Raw genomic sequence first — 19587 nt, 5'->3', positions numbered from 1 at the left:
CTTGCGAGATTTCTCAACGCGGGTATGGACATTTTCCAATAGGTAGAGGTGCCATACGCTAAAACGAGTATGTAGACAGGTATGTATCTCTGGCAATAATGAATTAGTGGTAGGTACGCTGATGCATAGCTATGCGCTTTTTGTGTAATTACTTAAAGATGTGCACATTGCTGTTTAATAGCGGCTGTTTAATAGGGCGGTAGAGTTTTCTGAAATGTCCCCTGCTATTTTGTCATCACAGAGTAACTTCTTGTCTGGAGTTGCCTCAAAATATTTAACATTACTGTTAAATTTGAGGAACATAAAAACAAAATTATACAAGTATATTTCTTTTGTTGCAGCATTCCTAAGCTCGGTGTAAATCGGTGAACCCATCAAGTGTTGCCATTGATGTCTTATAAGGGTAAACTCAGGCACAATACTTTTTCGAAGGCGTCGGACCGAAGTTAAGAAGTGTTAAAAGGTGTAAATTCCTATGTGAAGCGCCGGTTGGTATATACAGAGTTGTAATGGTACTGGAGTACATGCATATATGTGGCTATAACTTCCCGAAACCTTTTATTTTCTTATTGTTATTTTTCAGATAAGACATGGAGGACTACAACTTGACTCAAGAACTAAAGGGACATGCATTTATCGTCGCTATATGTGCAAATCATACCGATTAAGAAATCTGTAATATTCTTAACTGCATCCGTTTACTCGTTCATAAGGTTCGCCGTGAATTTAAAGTATCAGTAGCCAACGCAGAATCTTTTTCAAATCACAAAAAATACGAGGAACAAGTGCAAGTAATCATTGATGAGGACCCTTCAAATCAGTGATGGTCATTACGAGAGAATTTAATGCCTCTGAGGGTCTTATCCGTCGAATTGTACATGAAGATCCCCGTTATAAATCCAATGTTATGTTGAAGCGAACACTAGTACAGTGAGTTATACGATCAAAATGCCTTCCAAACAATATTAAACACCCTGAAGTGCTTGAAATGTTTTAATTTTCTTCTGACGAAAGAAAATTTGAACAAAGACCAATCGCAGAAGCCCAGAATGATGGATAGTTCTGTTAAATTCCTACAGAGGTTCCTGTGGTCATGCACACAAAGTTTTAAGCCCTCTCTTATGGTTTTAGGTAGCAACAGAGGGCATGCCATGCCGCCACTCTTCTTTACTTAAGGATTTCGAGGGAATTCTGCTGAATATATCGACGTTCTAGAGACAGTAGTGAAACCGTGGTTGGATAGTGTACGCGGTGGCAGCCCATACATCAAGACTCAATGTAAGATTGGAAGATGGCGACACAAGATTGGATGGCTGAAAATTTCCATCGCCATAGAACTTATGGTCGCCTAATTCCCCAGACCTTAATCCCCTATATTACTACTCATGGGGCAGAGTTGAGCGTGAAAGTATATTAATAAGCACCGTTTGTTCTCTGAATGCTGTAATTAATACCGTTATAGCCAATATGAATAAGGAGCATTTGATTCGGACATGCAATCGTTTCCAGATCCGTATCGAGGAGGTTGTTGCAGCTATTGGAAATTTTTCTGTTGAATTTGGTGGGCTGTGCAGTTTCTAGCAAGTAACTGATCGTTTACCACAATGAAATATTAATTGAGCAAATGTTGGATGAATATGAAGTGTCTGAGTCTTTATGCAGTTATGCTAAAGTAATTGCAGTCAGATTACATTGCAAAGGGTGTCTGAAAAGCCCATAATTGATGCCGGGTCATATTCTTTTACCACCAACGAGTTTTATTTTATGTGAGCCTTTGTAAAGGAAGCAAAATCTGTGGTATGTTACGCCTAATGACTTCACAGATATTTTTGTTTTCAGAGAATACATTTAAACTTTAGAATTATGGTTAAGCACGGCAGTCAAGCTAAATTGGAGTTATATAGGAATATAATCACTAGACCTTTGCTTTGGAAATTTTGTACAAGCTTATGCAATGGGGAAACCGGTACTTGTGGAATTCTGTTTATTCTGGATCTCTTCATTTGTTGAATAAGAAAATGTGAGAATACGATACCTGGTTAAAGTTATTTCATACAGTTGTTCATCTTTGGCGGCCGCCGTAGCTGAATGGATTTGTGCGTGCCCTCCTTGCCACCCAGGCGTTGAAGTCGCCAAGCACGATTTTTATGTGTTTGTGAGGGCAGCGCTCATAGAAATGTTCCAGGTGCTCAAAGAATGAGTCTTTGGTTGCATCGTCCTTTTCTTCCATCTGGACATGGGCGCAAATGAGCGAGATGCTAAAGGAACGGGCTTTGATGCGGATTATTGCGAGACGCCGACCGGAGTGAACGACAGTACTTGGCGATGAAGCCTCTCTCCCATTATAAATCCAGCGCGGAATTTGCGCTCTTTACATGGCAGCTGTAGTAGCTGCTCTTCTTTACCCCGTCCATCGCATCTCTTGAATGGCAGTGATGTCAGCATTCGCTCTCACAAGAGCATAAACCAGCCGGTCAGTGGCAACTTCCCCATTAAGGAAACGCACATACAAGGTGCATGCCGTCAAATTATAGTCCTTAGTTCGTTTGCAGGACAAGTAGATTTCATACGAGGCTTTGTTCGTGTTTTCATTGGAAAGGATTTTTATGTGGCAGGTCTCAAATGCAGACCAGAACCAGCCTTCCTGCGATGCTTCGCCTTGGGTGGCAATCAGGAAATTTCCTTACTTGAGTGGACTTCTACACCCGGAACCCTCCTCCCTCTTACTACATATATGCTCAAACTATTATGATGAAAATCTATTTAAAAAAAAAAGTAGCTTACATGTGAAAAAACTACTTTGGATCATATATTAGCGCAGGTTTAATAAGCAGGTTCAAACGTTTATTAATATATTTAATACGGAAGTTCATACGGAAGAAAACGCTTCTTCACATCTTCATCGAATACAATATTTTGTGTGCGAAACATTTTTTTTAGCAAACGCTGCTTCCAAAAGCTTAACTTTTCTTAAAAAAATCTTCACTTGGTTTAATCGATTCTCCTTTGAAAACTGTGTCGATCCATCTAAATTAAGGTTCATTGTACACATATTCATTTCATTTGAGCTTTCGGATGATATAGCTAGCAGCATTTGGACACAGTGGACTCGCTCGGCAAGGGAAACCTTTGTTGTGTAAATGGTTGTACTCTTAGGCTCAGCTGACTGCAATGCTATTGTCGATGCAATATCGTTCCATGTTCATTGATGATTTTTTCCATTATTCTCTAATTTTTTAGTTGTCCTTCTGTGAAAATTTAACTGGCGTTGGACTTAAATTTCTCCAATTCTACGTCTCGTATATTGAGACGGACCATTTTTTTTTTCAAGAGTTACAATCTGGCAATCAGAGTTCGTTCTAAATCAAAACATATTTTTACATACTTAATTTTTATTAATTAAAAGCGGTTTTCAATTAGTCAGAGTACAAGCGTCGACAAATGGAGAATCGGGTTGTACAGGCCCATTCAAAATATTAAAAACTTATACAAATCTGGTATCAAAGTCCATTTCAGAGAAATAAAGCGCAAACAGCTTTTCACCAGGTCGCACGACTCAATCCATTTTTTTCATTTAATTTCTTCCCTTGGGACTTTGCAAAATTGTATGCCTTCTTGTGGCTCAAGACACAACTTGCTTTTAGTATAATAAGCCTGCTTAAATATGCAAAATAAAGATATCATTATCAGAAGACTTAGCTTTCGGCCGCCGTAGCCAAATGGTTTGATACCCGACGACCATTTGGCAGTGCGTATGTTCGAATATATGTGCATGAAACAGCAAAATGATAGAAAAAGTTTTTTATAGCCGTCGCAGGTAATGACAAACCTCCGAGAGTAGATCTGCCATGACAAAGATTTTTTGCCGTTCGGAGTCGGCTTAAAACTGTAGGTCTCTCCATTTGTGGAACAACAGCAAGATGCACAGCGCAAATAGGAGGAGGAGCTCGGTTAAACTCGCCACAGAAGTGAACGCGCCAATTATTTATTTATTTATTTTATCCTTATACATTAGGCCGGGTCGATTTGTGGGGAGGCAAAAAAATCGCCCATTGCTCTGTGAAAATCATATTCTAGGGATCAAAATAAGAAACTTTGCCGAAGGAACTATACCTCTAAAACAAATTCTGATGTCCCCCAATTTGGGTCTGCTGTGTCCTAGTGCGTAAATACTTACAAAAAGGTGTGGCCGCACTTGGACCAAAAAAACACAGAAAGAGTGGTGCTAAAATTCAAGGCTACAGGAAACCCGTAAACAAAATGTTCACTAGTTGGAATTTAGCCAAGCAACCACTTGTACTAAGCTTGCAGGGACGCTTTGCCCTCTTTTCCGAATAGGTATCGGTGTTCTAGAGTTCGCAAGAAATTCTCAAATATATTGGCCACTAAAACAGCCAAAACTAAACTTGCACAACGACACTTGCAAACACAAAGGCTTATTGAATTATATTACATATGCTTATGAAGATAAAATTCTTGATAAATTGTAAAATTAGATAATTTTGTTAAAAACTTCCCGACTTTTATGCAATCAGTAAACAAAATATGCGAAGAAAGTAAATTACACAAACGACTAAGTGTTTCTAATGAATTTTTAGCATGAAGAAGTTTACGTTTTTTATTTATTTATTTATTTAGAGGAGTCAGAGACATTGTTGATCAATTAAGGATTTTTTCTGTGGAAGCGAGAAAGCTGGTTGAATACAGAACCTTTTATTATTGAATCAAGCTTTTGGACTGAAATGAAATACATATTTAGATATGCACCAAGTAAGGTAACTTATCATCTGATCGAAGTCTGCATCCATACATACTTATATCTACATATAAAAGGGGTTTTTTAAGAGCTTGAGAACTTTAAATGTTTAATAAATAAATGTTTTAAATACAGATATTGATATATTATATCTCAACAATACAATACGTCTAAACGGTCCCAAAAAGCAAAATTGCGGCAAAAATGATGGTAAATTGCACGAGATCTATTTTACAAACACGAAAGACAGATCCTTACGTAAAATTTTCCATCTATGCTAAGGACAAAGGCCAACAAGTTGAAAGTGACGACGAATCGACTTTTGGGAATCTTCTTCAACACTTCATTCTATGGACTTCGCGAGCAAATTCTTTTTTTTTTCAAAGTAAGTTCCCACAATTTGGGAGTGTTGTTCTGGTATTAAACGATTTAAGATAGCATGCCAAACCTTACTGAACAGAAATGTCTACACTGTTTGCCATTCTCAGCTATTAAACTATAGCAATCGCTATCGATAGTTCTCATGCAGTTAAAAATACCCGATATATCCGGTCAGTCCATAAGGTCGTGCGTTTTTCAAAGGTGGTCTTAAAATTAATAAAAAAGGTGTTTAATATATTATTCAATAATATATTTTCCTTCATTATTTACAATATCTCCCCAACGTTTAGGCAAATTTTTAATTCCCTGATCAAAAAATTTGTTGTCCTCGGAACCAAAATACGCTTCGATATCCCTTTTTATAGCTTCTTTTGAGGAGTAGTTCTTGTTACTCATATGGGATTGAAGGTGATAATCACAAGGTCCAATATCCGTAGAGTATGGTGGATGCGGCATTAGCTCCCATCGGAGCTCGTTTAGCTTGCCTAATGTTTGCCTTGCGGTATGAGGTCTTGAGTTTTCGCGGTGAAACAAAACTTTGCGTCTGTTCACTACAGACGGTCGACTTTTTTTAAGTGCCTCATTCAGGTTTGAAAGCTGATGGGAATAATAATCAGCAGTTATCGTCTGGTTTGGTTCTGAGCTATCATATCGACTGTGAAATTTGGCTCAGCTTCCACGAGTTCGAGCAAGGCGTCGGAGTTAAAGACTTCAGGGCGACCAGCGCGCGGGGCATCCTTCACGACGCAGCTACCACTTCGGAATTTTGAAAACCACTTTTGCGCAGTCCTTACACTCATGGTATCCTCTCCGTGAACGGTGTTTATTTCTGCAGCAGCAGTTGTTGCATTTTTACCACTTTTATAAAAAAATACAAAATATGCCTCCTATACGCGTTCGAAGATTCCATTTTATTTTTTAACAACTCGTGGTTCTATCCGCGATTAAAATCATTTGTTGAATGCACAATATATCAACGAATATGTAAATAGTTCCGTTATGTTCCGCGAATAATTTATTGTTGGCAAAAATCGTACAAAAGTGAAATTATGGGTAAAATACGCACGAACTTATGGACTGACCTGATACAAGTACACTTATATGTATATGGATATTGAGTCATAGGTATAAACTTAGTTCGTCAAGGCATTGATGCCAACAGTCTACAAAGCATATCCTTAACTTATGTATCGTAGTCATCGAACATGGGGAGTGACATGGGTTCGGGACCCGCTGAAGGCTGAATGGAAATTTCCAGATGGGATGAAACTTTTCCAATTTTCAGTAAAAGTATTAGTCTCAGATTGAGCTCTTAACATTCGCATTAACATTTAAATAATTAAGTTCAAGTATTAATAAATTTTGCAAGAAATAATAGAAGAAGGCAGATGACAATGGAAGCAGTGTTGAAAGCATTCATGACATACATCCGTACGATAAATTTATTTTCACAGCTACACACATATATGTATACCTATAAAGAAATTACATGTTCAGTAGTTAAAAGAACAACAGCACCCTTTTACTAAGATATTAGAACTTAGAAGGCGATTTATAACAACGAGAAATTTTTTTTTTATTATAATGTCCGAATAGCAAACACATTACGGTCTCCGCATAGAGTTCTGGGCGTTCGATCGCTGTCTGGCCCAATTTGATTTACTTGTAGCGTAAGTATAATACGGATTTTGTGGAAAAGTCTAGGGGATACTTTGCACATATGTATGTATGTATGCATGCCTGTAGTGTGGTATCTTAGTGCATTACTGCAGTCTATGGCTTGTGAAGAGTGCTGGCATAATCCACTTGCAAGCACCAACTAGTGCACTAAGCATTTGAAAATCACAATGCGGTTAAAATGAGGCGATAAAAACAATAACTACCTCAGACGTGCTAGTGACTCACTTGGGCGTAGCTTGGCTAGCTGATTCACTTTGGCTTACATCTGTGCTCTCGAAATAATATTATTCAAGCCACACATAGTGACCGTAAATTCAATTTGAGTGCAATGTAGGTTCTCCTTGTTCCGTTATATACAAACCTATTCATAGGCATGGGCGCTTATAAGGGGGGCTTTTGTGGATTTCTGCTAAAACAAATTTGAGTTTGGATTAAAAATTGAATTGAATTACAAATTAGTTAGGTTAAGTTAGGTTATATGATTGCCCATTCAAGCATCCACCTGGGTGAAAAACATAGAAATGAGGTCAGGCTTTATTATTTACAAACCAAAAATTGCTTCCTTTCGGAGATACTTGTAAGTATTCCATTCTACATCAGCTCATTGTGAGTAGAAGCTGTTTTTATATTCGAATTTAGAGAAATAAAGAAACATTTTCAAAATTATAAAAAAAAGAAGAGAGAAATTTTTGTACATGAAAAAGTTATGTGTTCGATTTTGCCTGGGTGATGCTTCTATCAGATATTTGTATGATAATCTTGAGATGCTAAATCTGCATGTCGAATTTTGTCGAGCAATGAATCTGTCCGAAATTTTGTAATTCCAAAAATTACAAGTATTCTGTAAAAATAATTGGGAGAAGCATAGAAAATATGGATATAAACTCACAAATCAATTGCGATTGCAAATATGGTTACAAGAAAAACTGCCTACAGGATGAAAAGAAAACGTAATTGTCCCAATACATAAAAAAAGTCGCTAAAACCAAGTGTGGAAACGTCTCTGCCGGAATACATGGCACATAATATTTTCAAATATGCTCTACAAAAAGCTAAATGATTATGCTGAAAGAATTATTGGCGACTATCAGTGCGGCTTCAGGGCAGAGCGATCTACAATTGACCAATTTTTTCGCTATCCCAGTTATTTGAAAACTGTCACGGACACAAAATTATGCTATGTTGTCCTTTTACAGACTTCAAACGAGCATTTGACAAACTTAATCGAAAACATATTGAACATCACTTAAAGCTGCTAGACATACCTTGTAAACTAGAACGCCTAATTAGCATAACTTTAACAAGAACTTGGGGGAAAAGTGAGAGTCCAAGATAATGTCACCGAGCATTTTGAAATTATTTCAATCTAGTAGTGCTGATATAGATCGCTCAGGCACAATTTTTTGCAAATCTATACAAATTTGTGCTTATGCGGATGACATCGTAATTATAGCCAGAAACAAAGAGGCTCTGCAAGAAACATTTATGTGTGTTTAGAACTATCTGCTAAGATGGTAGGACTTATCATTAACGAAGAAAAAACCAAATATATGAAAGGGTCAGTGCGCAAGGCATAACTTACAAATCCGCAGCTATAGCTTTGAAATAGTCAATAAATTTAAGTATCTTGGAGTTGTGCTAAGCGCACAGAAACATCCATCTATTGCCATACAAGACAGGATGCAAGTCGCAAATAAGTCTTACTTCGCGCTTACAAAGTTGATGAAGTCGAGATTACTTTCTAGAAACCAGAAACTTCGAGTATACAAAACTGTCATAAGACCTGCACTCATATACGGGTGCGAAGTCTGGGTGCTGAAATCCAATGAAACCGATCAGTAAAAATGTTTTGAAAGAAAGATTCTGAAAAAAATATATGGACCTGTACGACTTGAAGAAGGTACTTACCGCATTCGATACAACGACGAGTTAGACACATTTATCAGGGGAGCGAATATAATCAGGTACAAAACGCAAAGGATTTGATGGTACGGTCACATGCTACGAATGAGCAACGATTGAACTCTAAATAAAATCTTCGAAATAAACTCACAAGGCGACTGAAGAAGAGGTCGGCCGAGAAAATTATGGAGAAATCCCATATAAGGCGACTTTGGAGCTATGGACATATCTGATATCAAACAAAAAGCTCGATGACCGAGTGACGTGGAGGCGAATTGTAACGGAAGCAATGGTTCACCGCGAACTGTGAAGCTATGATGATGATGATGATGATGATTGAAAATGTTGTCGATGATCACTTCATAACGACAGAAATATCAGAACAGTGTAGCGCAAAATTAATCGCTTTAACGGAAGATTTATAAGTTTTGCAAATGACGTCGCACATCAATCATATTTGTCACTTGTGAACTAGACAGCGTACTGTAGCCGGCATACAGACAAGCATCATCAAAATCTTGTTTTTCTCATTTAGTAAAAAAGTTATTAATAAACCTAATTGGATGATTAATTTTGCGCCAACTAGTATACGAGTGGTACAAAAAGTTGACTGTGGACTGCAGTACGCCGGTACTTTTGAAAACATCCAACAAGTTAAGAAAAAACGCATTCGAAGGTTGTCCATTGTTCAGCTGAGATGTGCCAGTTCATATCAATGTTTCGCTTGGATCGGTTCTCGGCGATATGTATGAAGCTTTCGGACAAAATTAGTATCACTCTGTTATGACTAAATAAGCTCTTTCCTTGTGCGACTAAATATAGACCTATTAATAGGTTATCGAAACAGCGGCATTTAGTTTTCCAGTTGAGTGAAACCTCGAGAAACCAAAAAAAATTGAATCTAAATTAAGATTTTGTTGTACGTTTTTTCTGTGATTGCTGTGATGTGATCCACATCGAGTACCACCCGCCTTGTCTAGCAGTGAATATGGAGTAAGCGTACTAAATCGTTTGAAGGGTAACATTCAATGTAAGAAGGCGAATTTGTGGAGAACCAACGTATGCATCGGCTTCCCCATCTCATCTTGTGCGTGACTATATGATAAAAAGGAGGCTTATGATATTGCGAAAGCTCTGTAGTCATCTTTGATGACCTCATGTGATTTTTTTCTTTAGCCACGATTCAAGTTCGCTGAAAGTGTCAAAGCGGTAAAGGAGAACTCGTGGTAAGAGCTGAGACTGATCCCCCAATCAGCCTGTGAACATTTTTTTGAAGATTAGAGAAGCATTGGAGTGTATGTGTTGGGTACCATAGCGATTACTTCGGACGGAAGAAATTATAAATATAATGGAATCCCGATCTAACTAATTCCAAGCGGTAGTATCCATGCGGAGTAGTCAAACCACAACAAAATTTGGCTCCACTTTTTCAAGTAGTTTGCTTTACTTTCAAGCCTTTTAAAAAATGATGTTAATGAGAAAAAAATAAACTATAATGATTACGTAGCGTTACTATATATAATCCACAGTTTTACACGCATGTAAGATTTCTCCTGCATTTGACTTTTGTCACTCGGTCAGAACTTGATTTATTTTTCTGGTACATTTTAGTCCTCAATCTTTTACTTAAATGAGCCATGTGATCCTCTTTTAACACAAGTTCTATAAACGTTCTTAAGAAGGCAGGAAAATGTTTTGAAAGAAGATGGCGCAAAATTAGTCATCCAATTTGATTTTTGCATAACTCTTTTACTAGGTTAGGTTGGACTTGTTTGATCCTGTAGATCGCACATGTACAGGAAATTGATCCATAGTGATACCATGTGTTTATAGAGAGAGTTTAAGAACTTTATATATTTTCTTGAAGTTTGGATAATTTACGCAGGCCACTAATTTTTTGATCTGCCACGCTTTCTAAGAAACGCTTTTCTTGAAAAAGATGCAGAAAATGGCAGAGTAGGTGTTCCAGAGTTCCTCTCGAACGATGGAGTGAGACAATCTCGCATCAGTATCCCCTAGGGCAAATCGATTTAAAAATCGCTCATTGCTCTGTGAAAATCGTATTCTAGGAATCAAAATAAGAAACTTTGCCGAAGGAACCATACCTCTAAAACGAATTCTGATGTCCCCCAATTTGGGTCGAACGAAAAAACCCACTTTGACCCATTTAGAGTGCTCCAATCGAGTCCAAATGTATGACCGACCCCCACTAACTTTGGACGGCCGATCCACCCATGCCAGTGCCACACCCCCTGAAACTCCCTTGGGGGTTCCCTATACAATAATTTCAAAATATCACCATTTTTGGCCTTTACATGGGAAAAGAAACTAAAATGTTCGACCCAAATTGGGGGACATCAGAATTCGTTTTAGAGGTATGGTTCCTTCGGCAAAGTTTCTTATTTTGATCCCTAGAATATGATTTTTACAGAGCAATGGGCGATTTCTTTGCCTCCCTACAAATCGACCCAGCCTAGTATCCCCACTATAAGTTTACACTCTTTTCTGGGAAGAGATAACATACAATTTGTAGACCTGACATTGTGTCTTCGTAGCATGAGTTTCGCGGTCCTGCGTGAGATGGTTTTTCCCGTTTTGAGTTCGCTTCTTGAATCATTGCTGCATCTATACCCAGTCATTGTTTGCAGAGAAGTGATTGTATATCGACCGTGCTAGCTCCAGGAAGCTTTGCTTCTGCTTTGGCTAGTATATCCACTTTCTCGTTCTCATCCATCCTGTCACGGCACTGCCATACGCAGTGTGAGTTTGTCATTACAGCTGCTATTACCTTGGTGGCTGCTTGCCTGTACGAGTGTTCTCTGTGGCTAGGTCTGCTGGTTTCGTTGCTGCGTAGATCTCAGCTTGGAACGCACTGCAGAAGTACGGTAATTTGTCTGACTGTTCATAGCCTAATTCCGAACAGAATACTGCGGCTCCAGCACCCTCTTCCATTTTGAAATCTTCTGTGTATATTTTAAGGGTGTGGCTCGTTGAAAGTTGTCGCTTTCGCCATTCGTCCTTTTCTAATATAATACTAACTTTGGTTCCCTATTGAAATTATATATAAAAAAAAATAATTGGCGCGTACATTGGCCGAGCTCCTCCTTCTATTTGTGGTGTGCGTCTTGATGTTGTTCCACAAATGGAGGGACCTACAATTTCAAGCCGACTCCGAACGGCAGATATTTTTATGAGGAGCTTTTTCATGGCAGAAATACGCTCGGAGGTTTACCATTGTCGGCCGAGGGGAGATCGCTATTAGAAAACCTTGTCTTCATTTTGGTATTTCACCTACGTTCTTTGTGAATTCCGAATGGTAATCACGCACTAACCAATTCGGCTACGGCGGCCGTTTTTGAAATTAGCTTGATGAATAACATAGTCCGAGCTAGCGTTTAAAGCTCTTCATATCCGGCTGTGGCCATGTGGCCTTTAAACTAGTTGTACTGTTGTCAATAGTGTAAGTGCAGACTTCTTTGCAGAACTTTTTGCTCCTAAGTCTATTGAGTGACGGTAAGTATCTGCAATTATTTGTATTTTCTCCAATTTGTTAACGTACGTTTTCTTATTCAAACTTGTCCACCATACTAGAATGCTATAGATGATTACTGGTCTTACTGCCGCCATGTAAGTCCAATACGAAAGTCGTGGAGATACGTCCCATGCGACCGTTTTTCTGCAGGCGTATAAGGCATTGAGTGCTTTCTTCGTTTGTTCTTCCACATTGAGCTTCCACGTTAGTTTGCTATCCAACATTACTCCTAGGTACTTGACATATGTCTTAACCTGCAGTGAGATATTATCCAGTCTTGTACTTCCTAGTGAACAGTACTAAACCCGTCTTCTCAAGATTTACTTTTTTACTGAGTGATTCAAATTTTGTTTGACCTTCACATACTCCACCGCTTGTCTGTTTGCCTACTGCAGCTGTCTAGTTCGCATGACAAAAATTATAAATCTTCTGATAAGGTGTTTAATTTATAGCGAGAAGTGCTTGTATGCGCAAAACTTGTTACAATTAATGGGTGCTATGGGTTATTATTATTATTGTGAGGGGACCTAGCGCTGCGGCCTGAAGGATCTATTGTCCCGCTTTATGAGTTCAAAATTGCTCAACTTCCTCAACAAATTTACGCTCCAATGACAACAGTATTCTCATATTCACCAAGCCTCGTCTGTACCTGTTTCGCTCAGCCTACTGCCATTGTCTTAATGCTCATAACAAACAGGCTGAGGTGTGGATTTTAGTCGCCTCTAACGACTAATCCGCTAATCCCCTGGGAGATAGTGCTATGAATACAGAAATCTATTATCCTTGGCGTAACCATGATCGGGATTAACCCCATTTCGACTAATCGCCAAACTGATTCTAAAGGATATAAGGAAAATTTCAGTTAAAAGAGTATTCTTCATACTTGCTTTCAAATTATTGGTATGGGAATAATTTTCCGTTCTCGAAAAAGAGGTGTCGCTGCTGATACTATTTTTGTGTTCGCTCTACTAATATACTGGTGATTTGAAGGTGTATATGTGAGATCTCGATCGCAGTAGTTGACATTCGTTTGAACCGTAAAGATCCTTTTTATCTGACGTCAAATATGTGGTTCGTCCCGAAAAAAACAGTATTTGCGGGAAGTCATGTTTTATTTTTACCTTTTAAAGAAAAGTGCAGCTGAAACGTGTTGTATATTGATCAATATTTATGGTAATCACGCTCCATCAAATTAAGGGGTTTTTTAATAAGAGGTGTTTTATTGATATTCAAAGAAAAATGGCAATTAACGGCATTTCATTTATATCAAAAGATCGGATGTTTGTTCAAAGAGAAAGGTATGCCGTTAATAGTGGAAAATAACCACCACGACCACGCTTACAAGACAATATCCTTTTCATGAAATTTTCCATAACCGAATTGCAAAGTGGCTGCCCTATGTCCTCGATTGTGATCACCTCTTCGAAAGATAACACGGTCCGGAAACTTTTCCCGTAAAAGTTCAATGGTTTCGTTGCTTGTGTGGCACGTAGCGCCATTTTGTTGATAAACCTTGTCCAGATCAATACCAGCCAATTCCGGCCATAAAAATTCGTTTATCATCTCTCGATAACGCATCCATTCACCTGTAACACCTGTTATTGGAAAACCCTTTATAACTTGTAAAGTGCTTTCGACGCTTCCAAAGCGGCAATTTCGTCGTGAGTGATAAAGATCGCGAAGGGGCACGAAAAAAATCGAAGGTACTCAACTACAACAATTATTTAATGAAGGCACATGCTGAACCCTTGATGATGTGTCTAAAGGGTTACATGTTGACAAACCAAACGTCGCTAAATGTTTGCACGCGATGGGAATGGTCGAGAAAGCAAGTAACTGGGTGCCACATCAATTGAGGGAGAGGGATATCGAAAGACGTTTAGTGACGTGTGACGGCAGAAAAGAAAAGGTTTTCAGCATCGCATCGTCAGTGGCGATGAAAAATGGATTTATTATGATAATCCTAAGAGTCGAAAATGTTGAAACCTGCCAGGCGAACCAGATGCATCGACAGCGAAAAAAAATTTGCATGCTTCAAAGGTTTTGTTTTGCATCTGGTGGAATCAGAAGGGTGTCATTTATTATGAGCTCCTTAAATCATCTGAAATCATCTGAAACTATTACTGGCGGTCATTACTGACTGCAGCTAATGCGTTTGAATCGAGCTCTCAAAGAAAAGCGGCCGAAATGGGACGGTAGACGTGACAAATTGATTTTGTTGCATGACAACGCCAGGCCACACGTTGCTTAATTGGTCTAGAAATATTTAGAGGGACTGAATTGGGATTACCATATGTTCCGATCAATGCAGTTAGCCTTTATTGGAGAGCGGTTCACTTCTCACGAGAGCATCGCCAACTGGCTCAATGAATGGATCAAGTCAAAAGAAGTCGAATTTTCATCAGAGGAATCCCTATGCTGCCTGAAAGATGTAGTGAAGTTATAGCTTCCAATGGCACATGCTTCACATAATTAATTGTATTATTTAATTGTCTAAATAATTCGTCACTTTGGCTAAGAAAGGACGGAAACTTATTCCCATACCCATATAAGATTCGGCAAAATTACTGCGGTGATGATTAAACGTTTTTTAAATTATTTCGATACTTAAAAATCGGCTCTTACTGTAAGTGATACATATTAAAGAGCTCATGAATGTAGTAAATATTTATCACTTAGTATAGCATCAGTTTAGTTGGTGATTGCTACACAGTTTTCGAGGGCAAAAATCTCCAGGTTCTGTTTGAATTTGGTGGTGACCAATTCTATGAATTCGCAACTTTTGGAATCAAAATTTGGCTATACAGAGACTTAATATAACTACGAGTATATCTAAAAATTTTGCAAAAACTAGGTTTCTCAGTGGTTTCAAAATGGCATTGTACCGAGTTGTTCGTTATAATGTTGCCGATTATATCTAAGCATCTGTGTATATCTCCTTAAAATTTATAAAATAAATTAAACCCTCCTCCACAAATGTTTTCCTCTACCTCTGCACAAATTCTTTTCTACATTCACCTTCGCAAATTGTCGTTCAAATGCATTTCAGCATTAGCCACATATAATGTAAATATATATGTGTGCTTGTATGTGTGTCTAAACATACATCTACACACATGAGTATGTATGTAAAAAATAAATGCAGTAATACGTACTACTACATATACATTTCTTAAATGTATTACAGAATTTTATCACAGCGAACGTTCAATGCAGCCACGATGAAGATTTAGTGCTACAGTTCCTCCACGCTGTCCTTCAGTCTGTGCGAAGTGAATACGCCATTATACTTCTTGATTTAGTTATTATATTAAATTTTGTTTTCAATTTGGCTTTTAGAATTCTTTAAAAAAAATGATGTCTGCTTGCCGAAATGCTATACTCGCATACACTAGCGGAAAAATCAAGTGATCAAACGAAAATTTCCAAATTTTTGGCGCTTTTCCAAAATTTGTATCTCAGTCAAAAATGGTCGTACGGGAGTTGAAAAAATGCTATTCAAAGCTTTAAGTCTCTGGGTTAAACATCTTATGAAAAAAAAAAATTTCAAAACCAGAAGTATTATGTAATTCTAAGAAGTGGGATCAAAAACTAAGAAGACTTAATTTTTGTCCATTTGAATAGTATGTTTTCCGTCGTTTTCATTCCATTTATATGCATTCTCTTCTTCTCTTTTTCGAAAACCCAACCTGAAGATTATCTACGCATTCCTTTGCGGTTTACCCAATCCTTATCTTGATGAGCCAAAGAAAAACCAAAATAATCACCATAAAACTACTTCGCTAATTCAGTGAAACTTCGTCGCTGACATTTGAAAGCCAGTTCACCACATACATAGCAGAAATAGGCTGGATAGACTTTCTTGCTGACATGCTGAGAAAGTGGCAACGATTAGCTTCTCTATGCTAAGCTCAAAACATGACACAGATTTAAAGGAAAACTTGATTCAATTTGACACTACGTACGGTAATATTGGCGAAAAATATAGCAAATCCTTAAGCAGCAGTCATAGTGTCAGAAAAATAATAATATCTATTTTATAATGAGGGAATGTAGTAAAGTAATAATAAGCACAGTAAGCAGTAATGGGGCCGCCGTAGCCGAATGGGTTGGTGCGTGACTACCATTCGCAATTCACAGCGAGAACGTCGGTTCGAATCTTGGTGAAACACCAAAATTAAGAAACACATTTTTCTAATAGCGGTAGCCCCTCGGCAGGCAATGGCAAACCTCCGAGTGTATTTCTGCCATGAAAAAGCTCCTCATAAAAATATCTGCCGTTCGGAGTCGGCTTAAAACTGTAGGTCCCTCCATTTGTGGAACAACGTCAAGACGCACTCCACAAATAGGAGGAGGAGCTCGGCCAAACACCCAAAAAGGATGTACGTGCCAAATATATATGTATAAGCAGTAATGAGCTCATTGTTCTATCGCTAACAATACTCGCCATTGCCAATGTGCACAGGCCCAAAGATCATCCGCAGAATATTTCTCTCAAACACTTCAAAGAACAACTTCTCTTCCTGCTGTCGAATACGGCTTCAGAATGGACAAAGAGATGGTGTGTGCCGATTATCCTGCCATGGAACTTTTCCAAAACTTGGCGTATTGTGAATATTTGGTTGATTGCCGATTTTCCAATTCTAAAGACACACTGATAATGTTCAATCAATTGGTTGATGGTGGCCTTTAGCTTATCCCGCAATACGCTCACTAGGACCTTATACGCCACAGTTTGAAGACTAATCCCGCGATAATTGGCACATATTGCAGCATCACTCTTCTTATAAATTAGGCAGAGCACACTTAAATTCCAATCGGCAGGCATGTTTTCATCCGACTATATTTTCCTGATGCATGATCTAACCAGCTCCTCGCATTTCATCTCCTCATGGGTGGATAGCAGTTCTGTCGTCAACAAATGAGGCACTTCGATCATCACATTCTCTGTGACAAGCACATATCAGTCAATAGATTGCCGTCAGTCAGCATCTCAAGCTCCTCGCATTCACGTATTCTGGCCCGAATCTGCTAAAAGAAGAATCAGCTGATTGGATTACGTAGCCGGGGTCATGACAGCAAAAAAACTGAGATTGTGTTGGTGATATCCGAAAAAAATTAACGCAGTCCTCGCCCATGTTGCTTCGTTGCCATCTGAACAATGACTCACGTGGCAGCAGAAGTTACTCGCACAATTTTGTTTTCCACCATAACGGATTGGCCACACGTGGTAACCTATCCTTCTTGCATTAAGCTTTCTGTACGCCAGAGTGAAATGTTTTGAGCTCTCGATTTTTTGGTGCACAGGCATCAGATGTCTGTTAGCTGGCTAAATGACAGTCTAGAGTATTGTTTACAAGCGCGCGAAAGCAACGTCACGTGAAATGGTTCAAATGGCGAAAGGACTGAAAATATTTGACAGTAGTATCCGCCGCATACTGAAAAATGATCTCAAAGTCAAGCCTTACAAGATCCAAAAGGCGCATGATCTCACACCAAACAGCAATAACCCAGACTTGCGAGAGCAAAGGAGTTGTTTCGCTTGGCCGAAAGCATTCAATTTCCAAACATTATGTTTTCTGACAAGAAAATGTTTCAAATTGAGCGATTCGTAAGCTCCCAAAACGATAGGGTTTATTTTACCGTCCGTTCATATGATAATTTGAATCAGCGATTGGCCACCAGGAGAGAGCACCGAATGGTTTGGGCCGCTGTAACTGTAGATGGGCGTCCAATCGTTTTCATCAAGCCTTGCGGTAAGGTAAATGCGAAATATTACCGGGAAAGTATTCTGGAGGTTGCTTTGAAGCCGAGGGCAGACAAACATTTTGGTGGCTGACCATGGACATTTCGACAGGACTCGGCACCATCTCCTAAAGCTCAAGTGAACCAAGAATGGCTAAAAAACAACGTTCCGAACTTCATAACGTCCATACAATGGCTCTCAAATTTACGAGACGCGAATCCGATGGATTATTTTCTTTGAGCTATTTTGGAAAGGAAGGTCCGATCTGAACGATTCATCAGTCTCGAGGCGCTGAAAAAGGCCATTGTTCGCGATTGGGGCAAAATACCTGCAAGTCACATTCGGGCAGCTTACGATTCGTTTCTGGACCGTCTCAAGGCCATAGTCAATGTCAAAAGATGGTCATTTCGAGCAAAAGTAACTTGATTCTTAATTTTTTATTATTTTCACACATTTCTTACTTTGAATTGAATAAAAGTAATTTCTTAAACTAATTTTCTGGCCTTTTTAATTGGTGCCGGGACCCTGTAATGACGAGGTAGATTTTGGTGAGGAAACCGAAGATGATGTTTTTTTTTTGTTTTTCTCGGGAACTCAGACATTACTTAAGTCCATTGTACTACACTTGGATTCCCTTTTAATTTTCTTTAAATCTACCCGATATCCGAAGAAATCTCAGTAGATTTTGTGGTGCCAAGGAGCTAAGGTGGTCGCTTCTTAACACATCAAAGCCGAAGACCTCAAACCTGATTCGAGCGAAGGCGGGGCAGGCGCACAGGAAGTGGTCCGCCGTCTCATCCTCCTCTTCACAAACTGAGCAGAGTACACTGTCTGAGATGCCCACCCTTTCCATGTGCTTCGTCCACAGGAAGTGGCCCGTCATCAGTCCAACCAGCCGTCTGAACTTTCTTCTGCTTAATGACAGAAGGTTTGCGACAGTCGATCGGACATGACAGGTAACATCAGTTTAGTCCATCTGCAGCCTCTCTCAGCCTACCAAGCTCGCTTGTGGGTTGTAGTAACCCATTTGCTAACCGCGGCTTTGGGAGTGACAAAACGGGCTCTGAGCAAAAGAAGTTGGCCTCAGAGCCCATCTTAGCTAAGGAGTCAAAGGTTTCGTTTCCCACGATACCCACGTGTCCCGGGACTCATGTTAGCATCAGGCTGTTATGTCTACCGACATAGTTCAACCTGGATTTACAGGATTCAACTACCCCTGATGTGGTTTGAGGGCTGTCTAAGGCCATGAGTGCAGCTTGGCTGTTGCTGCAGAGACATATAGATCTGACTCTCCATCGGTTTTCCACAACAAATTTCATCGCTTCTTGAACTGCATACACCTCCGCTTGAAACACAGATGCATGAATTCCAAGAGCAGAGTGCAGTTTTGTCCCGCTGGATTCCACGGAGACCCCAGAGCCGGAGCAAGATGATAGTTTAGTTGATGGTTTAAATAAGTGAAGTGTATTTTGATTCCAAGAAAGGCTCTGATGATCAAGACGATTTAACTCGTGATTCAAGCTCCGACGGTGAATCAACAAATTAATCAGAAAAAAGCAGGTATTTTATTGGCCGGTATAATTTTACAAA

The sequence above is a fragment of the Anastrepha obliqua genome, chromosome 5 (assembly GCF_027943255.1).
Source record: "Anastrepha obliqua isolate idAnaObli1 chromosome 5, idAnaObli1_1.0, whole genome shotgun sequence".
Classification (NCBI taxonomy): domain Eukaryota; kingdom Metazoa; phylum Arthropoda; class Insecta; order Diptera; family Tephritidae; genus Anastrepha; species Anastrepha obliqua.
Note: the sequence above shows the minus strand (reverse complement) of the source record.